The following is a 15,387-nucleotide window of genomic DNA, read 5'->3' on the forward strand; positions in this document are numbered from 1 at the left end:
GAAATATTGCGCGTTCCCATCCGTTTCACCTCACTTTCTATAGAGTGCTTCCCTCCTATCTTTTAATTAGTATTAAATTTTGAAAATGTTTATTACGGAGGAATGCGGTATCAAGACGCTGTTCGGACAACTCGGAAGGTTTTGATTTGAATTTTACTCACTGAGCTTGTTTCAAAGCACAACTTTGACTCTGTGCAAAAGCTCTTAGGAAGATTGTTAAAACTCTCAATTCATTAAAATAACAATAATAACTTTTCACATTTTGATCAAGTTAATAATCTTAAATTATTAAAAGTTAGTGTATTAGACTTTGTAACATCTAAAGTACTTAATATTTTACATCAAAAACAAACTAATTGTCTATATGAGTGATTTCCAACCAGGTTCCGTGAGTTGTACTAGAGGTTGCGTAAGAAAAAAATATTTAACGTGACCTGTTTTTTTTAAATAAGAATATTTAAAAAAAAAACTAGCTTGATTAGAGATATATCGCGTCAAATAAGTACTTATATACATTGCAAGAGTTTTATTTCGAAGAAGAAAAAATGGAGCGACATTATTAATGGAATTGAGTGGTTACTAATGAGCATTGCCAAGCAGTGAGCCTACTTTGATTGGGTATGTATTTTGATGAATAAATGTAGGTGTTATGTAATGAAATTATATAAAATTTCTAGCTACAGATAGTAAAGAGCGGTTATTTGAGTATGCTCTTAAGTATGTTACTGCTTATTCATTTACACGTATTTTTTGTAATTCACCCTTTGGATTTTAATATGCGTCATCCAGGCGGCGATTCCCTGAAATTATACGAAACGATTCAATGTTTTGCCAAACAAAAAGGTTGACGCTCACTGATATAAATAATATATGTTTATATATATTCTTGAAATATGATCTACTCAGCTCACTCAGTGTACTGAGATGAACAATTTTCAATTTCAGTTGACTGAATTCGATTGGGAGGACTCTGTGAAGCTCGATAGAATAATAACTTGTTAACATTTTAATGTAGGTAGGTACTTAAGACACAACCGAATCCAAAATTCAATATTTAATAATTAAGTACCTACCATTTATTTAACAAACATAATTTTAAAACATCTCATGCATATACCCACTAGAAAAAATACGACACCCGATGGGACTTGAACCTGTAACCGCTGAATTCATGTCGGTGTGATTTTCCAATTAATTTACGGGCATTCTACTTAATTTTGACAATTTAACCAGTATTTCTTACATAAAATGCTTATCAAATTGAGTTATCAGAAAGATTTGTTAGATTAGATTCTAGTGGGTATATGCATCAGATATTTTAAAGTTCAATATTTATAATGTTACATAATCAAATCTTGTGTCTTATTATTTGAATAAAAAAAAATAGTTTTTTATGCCTAAATATTTATTTATATCGATAATCAATACGTAACTCTAACTATATTGATCATCAGTTTTATTATCTAGCCACATTAAAAAGCAATCCAATGTATACAATGAATAAAAAATATTCCGAATTCTTGCAGTTTTGAAATAATTCCACATATTCCTGAGGTCTACACACTTTCACTCTACATTCAGAGATGTCCATATTCGATACAGATAAATTATTTCACTCATCTTTTTGTAGACAATTAAGTGAAAGTGAATAAACGTAATAATGTATTGTAAAAGATTGTTGTAAACGTGTGTGATTCATATATTGCCAAAGGCTGGACAAAGTTGTCGAGTTTTTTTTTTTTTTTGCTTTGGAGACTCTTAAAGTGTTCCGAATTGTTTTTTTAATAATAATGCTTAATTTAATAATAAGTCGTTAAAGTAAATAAATTATATCTAATTCTTCCTATATTACCACGAATAATAACTATATTTAAAAATCAAAAGCAGTTTTGACATTAGTACACATTATTCTAAAATTTATTGATACAATATTACATCTCCAATATATCAATAAATTCTTTCACGATAAAGTGGAGACATATTATATTAAATGACGCCAATAATATACTATATACAATGAAAATATATAATATTGAGATGAACATCTACATGAAAGCCGCATGCAGGCAAAAATGTAATTAATATAAAAAGTACCTCTATCTGTATTATAGTTAAAATCCGAACTATTTGCTTATTATAGAATGTAGATAATAATCAGTGACGTCTTTAGGCAAAATACCGCCCTGAAGCAGACTAGAATACCGTCCCTTTTCATTTTTTAGTTGTTTGCCAGTCCTTCAGGTAGGTACGAACTTATTTATTTTATTATTTATTTTCGTCTGTCGAAAACAGAAAAATACACCAAAAATACACATAATTTATCGATAATTAGAGCATTTCCACGAGACCCACTTTCAAACAATGCTGGTTTTTGGTACATGGAGGCTTGTAGCTCTTACAGATTTGGAGACACTCTTGAAAAAATTGTATGTGAGATAAACCATCATTACAATAACGGGTTATTACTACACAAAAATAGTTACGGTGTCATGATTTTGGTTCCGTGATAAAACAGAACAGTAACAAAACAGAACATGACAAAACAGAACATGACAAAACAGAAAATAATAAAACAGAACATGACAAAACAGAACAGTGACAAAACAGAACAACAATAATATAACTATGACCTTTCAGGAAAAATATAAATTTAATATTGAAATTGTCCTATCTCTATTATGTTGATAGATTTTTAATAGCACAGAATTTCAATACGCCATAATAAATCAAATTATATACCTAATTTCTGCATTCCTAATCACTAGAAAGCCTCAAATAAACGGGACTTTGCCGGCAAGCTTAGGATATCTCATCTTAATCAATATAATATGTTCAAAATGATTGGGTGACTAGGTACGACTAAATAGTGACCTAACCTAACCTAAATAGATTCCACAAAAAATAATGTTTCATTTTTCCCCTGGCTGTTCTGTTTTGTCATGTTCTGTTTTGTCCGGTCACCCACGATTTTTTATGCTTCGAAGAATTTTTAAACTGAGATGTCAATATTTTCTAATGAAGCTACCACACCTGCTTCGTGGAAAACCGCCGTTTTTTTTTTTTTTTGTGATTTTACCGAGGCTTTGACTGCGACTCGCTGTCATATCGCCTCTTCTCTTCTAGAAGGGGATCCGTCGATCAGGTCCTCACTCCTATTCTGTTAAATAACTTTACAATTTTGCCTAGCTCTTCCGTCTTACCCACCGCCAGGACACCCTTCAATTCGTCGACATTCTCATAGATATCTGCAATTCGCAGCTGTACTCTGTGAACTTCATATTTGGGGCATTGCAGTGCTATATGTACAATGTCCTCTAAAACATGACATTCATCGCAGAGCTGCAATTCGCTTCTTCCCATAAGGACATCAAATCTTTTGCCCATGGTGTGCCCTGTTCTTAGCCTCAGTATTAACTTAAGCTCATTCCTCGTCAAAGAAGACTCTACAAACCAGGGCACCTCTCGTGGTGTTGGTAGAATCGACTTACTCCATTTCCCCTTTTCTAATGATGCCCTATGGTGAAAATCTATCCACATACTATGGCACATTTTCTTTATAGCCTCATTCCAGTCCAGGTTTTCTGGTATCCACTAATATGGTACCCCTGAATGGCCGGCTACCTTTGCCAGCTCATCTGCCCTTTCATTTCCCTCAATGCCCATGTGCGATGGGATCCATTGAAGGCATAGATCTCCTCCTCTATTTTTCTTGGCGTCGATCTGGTCAAGGATGTGGTATGCTATGGTTTTACTGTTATGTGAGCGAGTTGCTGCGGCAAGATGTTGTAAAGCGCTTTTGGAGTCTGTTAAAATGACAGCGGATTACGCCGAGAAATCATCGCTTAAAGTGTATTTAATTGCTTCGTTTATCGCGATGAGTTCCGCCGTCATTATTGGTATTGCTGGGTTTAGCTTCCAGCTCTTGTTTATACCTACTTCTGGTATCACAAGAGCTGCTCCTGCTCTATTCTGATCTTTGGATCCATCTGTATAAAGGTGGCTCCATCCTGCGTACCTCTCTGTCAGCATTTTTTCGACACGCTCTCTTCCTTTATCGGATACTATGCTCCGTTTTGGTTTGTCTATTCTTTTGACCTCTAGTTGGATAACAGAGCTGAGGTCGTAGGTACCAACTGGCCTCCTCAGCGAATACATACCTAGGCATTTTGTATTTAATACCTCCCAACTTTCTGTGGCTTTTAGGATTCCTACCAGTAGAGGGAGCTTTCTTTTCTCATAGTATGTATTGCTTTCAACAAGCTCGTATAAGAGTTTCACCTTTGCCAATATGGGGTTATCTATTATAGATTTCCACTTCATCCATGTCTTGGTAGCCAGTGCCCATCTCCTGACATTCAGTGGAGGTACGCTGAGTTCCGCTTGGAGCACGTGAATGGGTGTTGTCCTGATAAATCCTCCACATATTCTTAATGCTTTGGACTGGATGCGGTCTAGCCTCACCGGATTAGTTTCGGCAGCGGAGTGGTAAAACATGCTCCCGTAATCTAATCGGCTTCTAATGAGTGCCGTGTATAACCTTCTCATATGAATGGGGTGTACGCCCCACCCACCTCCCGCCAGTACTTTGAGTATGTTCAGAGGTTGTGTCAGGCTATTCGCGCAATGACTAATATGATGCTTCCACGTTAGTCTATAGTCCAGGTTCATACCTAAAAATTTATAAGTGTCTACTCTTTCTATTATAGTGCCGTCGATTTTTAAGTTAAGCTGGTTTTGTCTCTTGCCTCTGGCAAAAAGAACCACCTTAGTTTTGCTGGGAGCTACTTTGAGGCCTCGCGTTTGCAATAATAATTTCATTTCGTCAAGACTCTTCTGCATTAACCTTTGACATTCATCTACTCTTTTTCCCGAACAAAAAAGTGCGAAATCATCTGCATATTGTACAATGTTGACCCTCGTCATTAACTTTAATATGTCAGCTGTAAGAATGTTGAATAGTAATGGGGATAAGGGGTCTCCTTGCGAAAGGCCTCTTGAGCATACCGTACTCTTCTTTTCATTATTAATGCACATGGTGATTTTTCTTTCATTTAAATACTGCTTAAGATATTTAGTGATCTTCCCACCGATTCCCCATTCATTCAACACCCTTGACACTTCTTTCACATGCACATTATTATACGCATCCTGGATGTCCAGGAATGTTGTCAGGGTTACTTCGTTTTTGACCTGTGCTGCATTGATGTCTAGTACTAGGTTGCCTATGTTCTCCAGAGTCGACTTTTGCCTTCTGAATCCCGTAGTATTGTGATGAAATAGTTGTTTTTTCTCTGCAAACCATTCGATTCTTCTTGCAATCATCTGGTTGAACGTTTTGCATATGCATGATATGAGTGCAATTGGTCTGACTGACGACACTAGGGTAGGGTCTCGCCCTGGTTTTAAGATTGGGATAATCATCGTTTCCTTCCATTGCCTAGGGACTTTGCCGGTTTCCATGATTAAGTTGAATATCTCCACTAGTTTATTTTTTCCGATCTCTGGCAGCTGAGCGATCATGGAATATGAAACTTCGTCCATGCCGGGGGCAGTGTCTTTATTTTTGGTTACTGATCTTAGTTCCGCCACTGTAAGAATTTCATTCATTGTATCATTAGGATTATATGTTTCCTGTTCTGCGATTTCTTCCTTCGTTTCGTCACTTTTACTTGCTAGTTGTTGAAGGAGGAGTGACGCCATGTTTCCATCCAGTTGATTTTTGAATTTGTTTCCCGATTTACCCTTCATCCAACTCATTTTTCTCCACATTTCTGAGTAGGAAGTTTCCGAGTTGACGGAGTCACAAAATGTTTTCCAACTTTCTCTTTTGGCTTTTAGGATTACTTTTCGAGTCGTGGCTTGCTTTTTCTTTAGTTCTAGGTAGTTTTCTGTGGAACTGATTTTTTTGGAGCGAGTATAGGCAAGCCTTCTCTCAGCGATTGCCTTTGATACTTCGGAGTTCCACCATGGTTTTGGTCTAAAGTTTGGGTGACTGCATACTTTGAGTCTCGGGAAACCGCCGTTAGTATCAAAAGTTGTAATATTCGCATTCGCCTTTCGTCGTCTTTTGTAATATGCCACCCATATGCAACGCATAGCCTGCCTAACCCACAAAATGACGCAAAAAAACGATTGATATAATTTCTATAACAATTAAGTAAACATCAGGTGATACCCAACAAAACGATGTAGAAAGTAAATCTGAATAAATTGAATTGAATTTATTTTCATAAAAAAACGTAATTCTTGACAATGAATCTTCGGCCCACAATGACTAATTTCGCTATATTATCTTAATTTATGTCACGGTCTGTAAGTTAAGTATCTTTAATAATATTTATTATATTCCTAATAACATGTAATAAGATAAGATAAAATACCGTGGTAGTAATTATTATAAATAGTATTTACAATCAATTCTAACGTTTTTTTCTGTAATGAAGTTTAATTATTTAATTAATCGCCTACATTGATTTTGTTAAAACAGCTAAACTCTGAACTCTCACATATACAACACATTATCAAGGTAAGTTGTAAATAATGATCTCAAGTGGATCGGTTTCAAATACGTGCTCTCATCTCAATGCTAGATGAAGATGCCATCTTCATTTGTAGCGGAGATTTAATTGAATCAGATATCGAATAACAAGGCTACAAATTTACTTAACCCTAGTTAGTTTGATTGGAAATTATAGTAATCATGCAAATGATTTTCAAAATTATATTCGTATAGATTGTTAATCTTAGCCATTGCCTCATTACTATATTATCTAAAAAGATTTAAATTGAGGGATGACGACTGTTGTCCATGTGACGGCAACACATCTCAAACTGTGTGGCATGTCATCAACGACTGCCCTATACTAGAAAGGGAGCGATGGACTCTCAGGACTCGATGTAGACAACATAATCACGAAATTGACCTCCAAAAGCCTCACGAAGCACTAAGCAATAGAACAACACAAGAACACTACACAAAATATTTAATCCTGGCCATAAAGAAAATTAAAGATATAAATGGAGGCACCTAATTAGCCCCACATCAATGCAACTAACCCACCCAACCACCTTGTACGAAAAAGCAAGGGTAGGTTATTATTAAAAAAAAAAAAAAAAATTGCCTCATTACTGAGGATCATAGTTTTCTAGAGTACTCCGTATTCTGTTTATGTTTCTCCTCGTTGTTTCTACGATGATTAGGTTCTAGAAAATAGACGCCAAAAAGACTTATTAACGGATATACCAATATAATGCGCGAATATATACAAGTCAAATAGATTAAATTGATATTTATAGAAACGAGGTATTTCTTTTCTCATTTCGTTGACCTGCGCGACACCCAGATGTCAGTCGTACATTAGTTCTGGCGAAGTCCCGACAAAATCGCCCGAACTAAAACCGCCCGGACATTGCCCCCAAAACAATTTAAAAATGAGAAAAAAAATATTTTACACATTATATTTTAGATAAGTATGTAAGTAAACAAATAAAAAAAACAAACGAATAAAGATATAAAAATATATATTTAAAAATAAATTTTAATATTTTATGCTAACCTTTTAAGTCTAAATTAGAAAATAAATACTACCATACAAAGGCATTAATTGAGTGTTAAAAGCTGATGATTTTAAGTTATTACTCTACTAACTCCAACCTCCAAAGATTTAAATCTCAAATTAAACTGATTATCGTGAGTACATATGTAAATTTCCATCGATACGCAATTCAAAAAACTAAAAAAGCACTTGTTTTACTATATTTTAGTAATTTTTGCGGGTGGTTTTGTCTGGACATTGGACATTTGGGTTTGGGCGGTATTGACAAACACTGGCACGGGCGCTTTGGCTTGGCGGCAACGTCTGGGCGGTAATATCCGGGGGGTTTTATTGGGGTGCCAGCTCTGGCATCCAGTAGACGGCGCCGAACTGTCCCATTCCTACTATTTTACCGGTTATGCTGTCAATCATAACCATACTCACCTAGACGTAGATTGTTTATTATCATTGTTATTTTTTTTACAACACGACAATAATATTAAGTTGATATCACGCTACCTATTCACTATCAATACTGTTCAACTTTTAAAAGGAAGTAGCCAACAATATGTAAAAGATATTCATATTATTGATACAGCCACCCATCTCAAGTCAATGAAATCTTTAATATTATAATATACAAAGGAAATATATGGTACTCTTAAATTTGATTAAAACATGACATGTAATAATTGCTTTACACGCACTCTATAATAAAGTAACTAGCTAACAACGGGCAGATATTATAAAGAACCAATTGGCCACTTAGGTTTTTGTATAAGTAATCAATCACTTTTTAAATTGCGTATAATTTTCCGCCCACACAAACAAATAAATTTAATACTAGTACATTTTTTTAATAAGTAGCATTTTCAATAGAGTTTTTTTTATTGTGTTAAATTCTGTCGATCATCTCATTTTCGACTGTTAAATATTACATTTAGAACTATATAATTGCCGAGTGTTGTTTTAATTATTAGATTTTATGTTTTTTTTTTGTATGGTTAAAAGTACAAATCTGCTTCCTCATTGATTTGGTAATTTGAGCGATGCTTATTGAACATTCATCATTTACTTTTTAAACAGATTTATTGACAGTCGAAATAGAAAAAAAACAATAAATCGTAGTAACGTTTAACTTTTGAAATAATAATAAAATATATTATATAATATTTAATTGAGTGAGTATCTACTAGTCTTTAAGGTCAATCATAATATATTGAATGTTGCTACGTATACATTTTGGGATGATTGCCTAAAACAGGAATCCACGACGTGTCAGTATGGGTCCAGAAAAGTTTCATTTGTGACAAACGTCTCATCCTATAAGGGTCTTGAAAGGGAATTGATAGTACTATTACGAATGCAAACAATTTTTATGGTTTAGTCAACCATAAATAATAGATCCACCGGTTGCAAGAAAACCGCACGTTTACATAACTATATAGATTTTTTTTGTAAGCTAATCTAAAAAATGGGAGCCGATTTTTTTTTTGTTCGGTACATGTTCAAATACGCGCGTTACATGATCTTACTCCCTAATTTAGTTATCGTCTGTCAATTTATGGCTATGGCCGTATGTTGTAGCCTAAACACTGGGCAATGCCAATAGAAATGGCGTATTTCAAAAAAATACTACCTTATTCTTAGGGGTCAATAATTATTATAAAACAATAATTATTCGTACGATGTTTTATCACATTTGAATGGTCAAAAACATAGATTATAATTACTATCTTTAGAATTATCTTTAAATGTGATAATTATGCCCATTTTTTGAATAGTAAATGCCTAATTCTTGTCAAATTTGGGATCACAGAGATAATAAATTTATTTTTTATCGTAAATATTTCACTATAATAATGTCAACATAAATTTTACTAATAGTTTTGTTAATGCGTTTAAAAATTAATAAATCTAAAAAATTTTAACACCACTGCACATGGCTGTACTGAAATATGACTTTTCTAAAACGTTAGAGTGATGAGTTTAAAAGAATACTATTTTGTGTAATAAAAATACTTGCAATCATCATATGTTTAAAATAAATATAAAGTAATAACAAGGCTTTCAAATTATACAAATATATTATTATCTACAACGTTTAAGGAATTTTCAGGCTAATGCTTTGAAAATACCATAAAATTTCTATTTTGACCTACGTTGGGCATGTGGGCCGATAACTCCAAAATCAATAAAAATAGTGATAAACGTGCTGTCTCCTATTAAGACAGTTACTTATCCCGAGATGTGAATAACTGCGCGTAATGTTTTGTAACACGCTTGCTCATGACAGTGTTAATTGTTTTAGAGAGAGTAGGTTTGACAATTACATATAGAGAATAATTAATTGAGCCTCTAGGATAGTAAGTTAGTATTGCAACATATTTTACATATCACAATGCAATTGCAATATTTTGATTAAAAATTCATCCAATTGGACTGTGTTACCAATTACTGTAGATAACCGCCTTCTAGGTATACAGATTTTCCTCTAGTGATATCCGTGTTATATGTTATCAATAAAAATAAAATTTACAAATCACCTAAATCCACAAGCAGATTTCAATCTTATTAGCAAGAATGAAAAGCAAGAATCAGTAGGTAGGTAGATAAGTAATTTAATTTTATGTTTTTTTTTCAATTGGTCAATTTATTTAATATTTGTAAGACGTATAATATACTGAGTTAAAACTTAATATGTACAATGTATTGTAATTATTAAATGTACCTAATATTTATTTTGTAAGGCTTGTTTAATATATTTCAACATTTCCCAGAGGGGTATGGGGAATACAAAATGTGAATAACTAATTCAATTAATTTATTTATATATTAGTGTGTACAATACTACGTTAAAACAAAAAACCTGTATTTTGTTACAAAAAATGTAATTAATACTATCAACATTGTAGATGACAAAAATAATGCCCAGGAAATGTTAAGTCCCTAATGAATATCCGTTGAAAAATCACTGACTGAAAACAAACACTGAAATTGAGTAAATAGCGATGTTATTTTATTATGTACTACTGTGTTAAAATCTTCAATTAATGTTCACATGACAATCACAAGAGAGGCGTTGTTACGAGTACGTTAGCCGAAAAGCCTGCAAATTCATTGACCCGATAATTGCTAACAGCTCGGTGTAATTTGAGATTAGTTCCCGCAGAGAAGTTATCTGAGACAATGAACGCTTTGCCATTCGAAAATCCTTTGTCTTAATTATTATTATATATTATGGTAACGTGGGAAGTGAGATTGCGAGGTGTTGGTGAGCATTGTAATATGTTGCACGATGATAAAAGTGACAGTGGGCGCGCAGTATTCACTTTATTGAAGTTTGCGAAAGATTTGCTGTAACGTCTATCTAATATCTAAGTACAGGTAATCTCCACCTTACTATCAAAGGAATGTATCATTGTGAAATGACCCAAGGAAGATGATCTATGTCATCATCATCAGCCTGAATCTATCCACTGCTGGATGAAGTCCTTTTCAAGCTGCTTCCACTTCTCTCGGTCCTGTGCGTCGCGCTGCCATGTACTTCCACAGGACTTTATCATTTCATCAATCTAGCGGCCTCTACGTCTACCTTGCAGACGTTTTGTACCTGTTGGATACCTTCTTTTTCTTACAACCATGTCCGATCCTAATAGGATCATATGGGTTTCCACAGAGTAGAGGTTTGTATTGACAGATTTTGTTTTTTACAAGAAATGGATGTCAGCCACTTGCTCAACCTATTAGGTCCATACCCTGACACACACAAATTGAAAAACAATATGTGTACTTGCCAGACTCAGGATCAGAACCTGGGACCCACGGCGTTATAGTCCAACGCTTTAGCCACGCGGCCACCGTGGCTAAATGGCCGATGACTAAATTTGACCATAATTGTTTCTTCTTCGAGCTCTATGTCCATCCCATCTCCATTAGAGGCTTTCAATGAACTCTATTACATCGCAAAGCCTTGTCTGCTTGCTTGTCCATTCATTCCTTGTTTTGTCTTTTCGCGTTATGCCCAGCATGCACCTCTCCATACCACGTTGTGCTACTCTAAGTTTTCGAATCTCTCTTTTACTTAGGGTCTATGTTTCACACGCATATGTGATTATGGGAAGCACACGCTAATTGAACACTTTGCGCTTTCGGCACAGTAGAAGGTCACTTTTGAAGACATTATTCAGGTGGCCAAAAGTACTTCAGCCTAGCTTTACTCTGCGAATAATTTCATCAAATATACATCCATCTATATACACTTGAATAGCTGATTGATTCCTTACCTGCTCATAAACTCTTTCTAAATTGAGTTAAGGTATTAATAAGGCCAATAATTGAAATTTGTCACAATTAAGCATGGAAGTCGTAGCATAGTGGTAATGGACAGGGCACTAGACCCAAGAGACGCAGGTTTGATCCTGCCGGGTGGCTTACTTTTTTCGAAAAAAAAAAATCTTCTATTGGCTATATTTTCTCATTTCGAGTGTTTTCAGAATAATTATGTATGTTCAATATTTAGAATGGTAAATTCCTAAATCTAGTGAATTATTCATTGAATAAAAGAAATAGTTAATTAAGAATATCAATGATTATTATCCAAAAATCTAAAGTCACAAGAGATATTAAATAAATAAAACGTCTTTAACGAAATATAATATCGTAGTTATTATCATTAGCATTACGTATCAAATGGATCATTAACTTCTCTGTAAATGTAATTATTTATTAATACTTTAATTAGTCGTACCATAGTAATAAGTAATAACACAGATAAAACATTCAATAATAAATACGATTCAATTACAATAAAATAAAAGTCAGTCTTCTTTCTCGGATTACTTTACATTTTACCATAACCTACAGCGCCCGCCGTATTGACTTTGCGAAATTATTATTTTTCCCGCGTATCCACCCACGCAAATCGTGAAATTTTGGAGGTTTATTTTTTTGAAATCACTGAAAACATCTTTCCCATCCACTAATTGTCTATGTGAGATTTTGTATTATAATGAAATCTTTACTGTGTATTACCAAATTGTATTATTACATATAACGCAAAAATATGTCATCACCACAGTAACTTATTGGTTGAGCGATTAATTAGCTTAGAGCTAATCGAGATTAAATAATATTATACAATCTTGGTACATAATTATATGTAACTACAATTTTACATTGCCTAAATTCTACATCAGATTGATAAAATATATTTTTGTTATGTACGAGTATTTTCATATAGTAGTGAGTCTTAAATTATACGCCAGTAGATTGTTCAGGGGCGCTGGAATGTATGGGTGTGGTCGGACTTTGGGATGTTCAAAAAGGTTAAAGAATTCAATACCTACTACTTTCATCTATTCAATACGAATCATTTGTTTATGTATTTTGAAGTAATCAGGAGTGCATTAAAATTTGCAATTAAAAAAGAACAAACATGGAGCTTTAATTTTCAAATATGTATAAAATAATATTATACTTACACATTTATTATCAATGGCTAACTAGAGAAGTGTGGCGAGAGACTGGAGTGAGTGGAGAGCGGTTATGGAGGAGGCCAAATCCCACCCCGGGATGTAGCGCCGTGGAAGAAGAAGAAGAAGATTTATTATCAATGTATCATTTTGGGGTTGATAAAATATAAAATAGTAAGACAATACATGATCTAAAAATGTTTTAGCACCTTAGTTTCATAGTATAATAATTATAATAATATGTAAATCATTATACTATTAATAAAAAATATTTAAATGCTTTTTAAATATACTTAATTACCAGATTAACAAAATCATCACAATATACCGGCAAATATAAAAATATGCAATATATCAAAATAAATTATGTAGTTATATATTTATGATATTGCTCTACGAATTATAAAAATGATATAATAAGGTTCAAAATTAATATTATTTGAAATATTTTTAACAAAAGAAACCATAGTTTTATTATTAAATTTGGTCAAGAAATAAATGAACGTAGTTAATGGTATTCATTTACATATTAAAACTAGATAGATTCCACAGTATTGCCAACAGTAAAGCAAAAACAACAATAAATTAAGACCTATTTAGTAAAATATCTTGCAATATTTAAATATTATGGTGTGTACTTCGTCATTATTATCGGTTGAAGCCGATGAAGGTAATGAACTAAGCCAGTTATATGCAGCACGTCGATCGCGATATACCACTCGATCACGGAATCGATTCATGGATTATCGCACCATATGACTAAGAATTATTGAGCCGTGAAAATGTGAAATGCATGTAAGTATATTAAATTGTAATTTTATGATTGCACTGAAAGAAGAGAACGTTAACTATTGGTTACTATTATTATTATACACGAGAAAACTCGTATGACCTCATAGTATTACTTACTTCGTATTCATAAATGTACGGCCCGCCTCAGGAGTAATAGAAAGAGAAGATGTAAATTCCCGCGATTTAAACTGATAGTATAATGCATAGTATCTCATTACTGTCACGCAGTAGGCTTTTGGTACAGTGTGATATAATAGTATTACGATGTTTACAATAAATGCCCGAAATAATTATAATTTTTACGACAAATACAAAATTTTGTATTTTATTGTGGTAGTGAAAGACAAGCGTTGCTGTTTAAGTAGTTTAAGAAAGCCGTCATTATCTCGTCGTGTCACGTAATTTGTATTGCATCACTCATGTCCTGCGCTTTCAGATTAGGCGTTGTTTTCTCTTGCGGTCGTACAGTAATCTCTTTGCATAGTAAGAGACTAGTTTAAGGATGAGCCCAATAAGTGCCCAAAATAAGACCAAAACTTATCACTTTCCAGACGATTGGAAAATTGTGCATTAAGTAGTAACACTTAGTGTCCTCAGCCAAATACATTATGCTAATTGTTTTAAGAATATCAGTGTGAGAGTACAGCAGATCATTACTAATTTTTTAAATATAGAACAGTAGATCACCGCCTACTTGAAGTTTGAATTTCGTTAACTAAGCAATCTAGGATAACAAGCGAAGTAAATTTATAAATACAGGTAAAGCCGTATTAACAAAGTTGTATTGTAAAATTCGCAATAGTTAATTTGAATTATTATTATTCGTAATACTTCAGATCCTGATAACTGAATTATTACAGAAGCGTTAGAATATTCAAATTCGCTGAAGCAAATAATTAATTGACCGAGACAAATGCTAACTCTTGCGAAACGAACTGACGTCAAAAAAACTTACCTATTTCTCGCGGGTAACTCAGTTTTCTTTCCATAGTAGGATACAGTGCAAGTAGAAATAATGACGAGTCTTTTTGCGAAAACCGATAAGTTCACATTCAATAATTGAATACAATTTTAATGAGTGAGTATTTAAGTGGGCGCCTAATAATATTTTATAATAATAATTGTTAACGGATTATTTTTAAAGGTTGGTATGACTTCAGTGGGGTATGCCTTGATGCCAGATCAGGTGTGCTTCCATTTGAAATGCTGAGTATGTCGACTATCCATGATAGCTCTGCCAACAAATCCTACCTCTAACCTCTCCGTGGGGGTCCCTAGGCAATGCAGCATGCTGTAGCAGATAGAGGAGGGTGCAAGGCAAATCACCAGCGCCTAAAAACTGGTACATTCTGGCTACGGGAAGGAAAACCCCTACAGAAAACCAGGGCATGTTCACGGGCCCTAAGGTGGCAGCCCCACCAGTGAACTCGGGTGCTGTGGGATGATCACCTGCACACCCTAAAACAACAGATTAATCCAAGCACAGGGAAGCCTCGGACCCCCGTTTCCATCTTGACGACCTCGCCTGAATTCGGTAAACGATTTTGTTTTGGAACCTACAATATCCGTACTCTAAATGTCCCTGG

At 34.0% G+C, this 15,387-nt stretch overlaps 1 protein-coding gene across 2 annotated transcripts in view; it reads left to right on the plus strand.

Moving 5' to 3' along the window:
• LOC147063825 (uncharacterized) overlaps positions 1–15,387 on the plus strand; it is a 457,860-nt gene that overhangs the window by 166,414 nt on the left and 276,059 nt on the right. The gene's annotated exons all lie outside the window — the stretch shown is intronic.

The sequence above is a fragment of the Rhyacophila brunnea genome, unplaced genomic scaffold (genome assembly GCF_057557595.1).
Source record: "Rhyacophila brunnea isolate RB1 unplaced genomic scaffold, BYU_Rbru_1.0 scaffold_8, whole genome shotgun sequence".
NCBI lineage: Eukaryota > Metazoa > Arthropoda > Insecta > Trichoptera > Rhyacophilidae > Rhyacophila > Rhyacophila brunnea.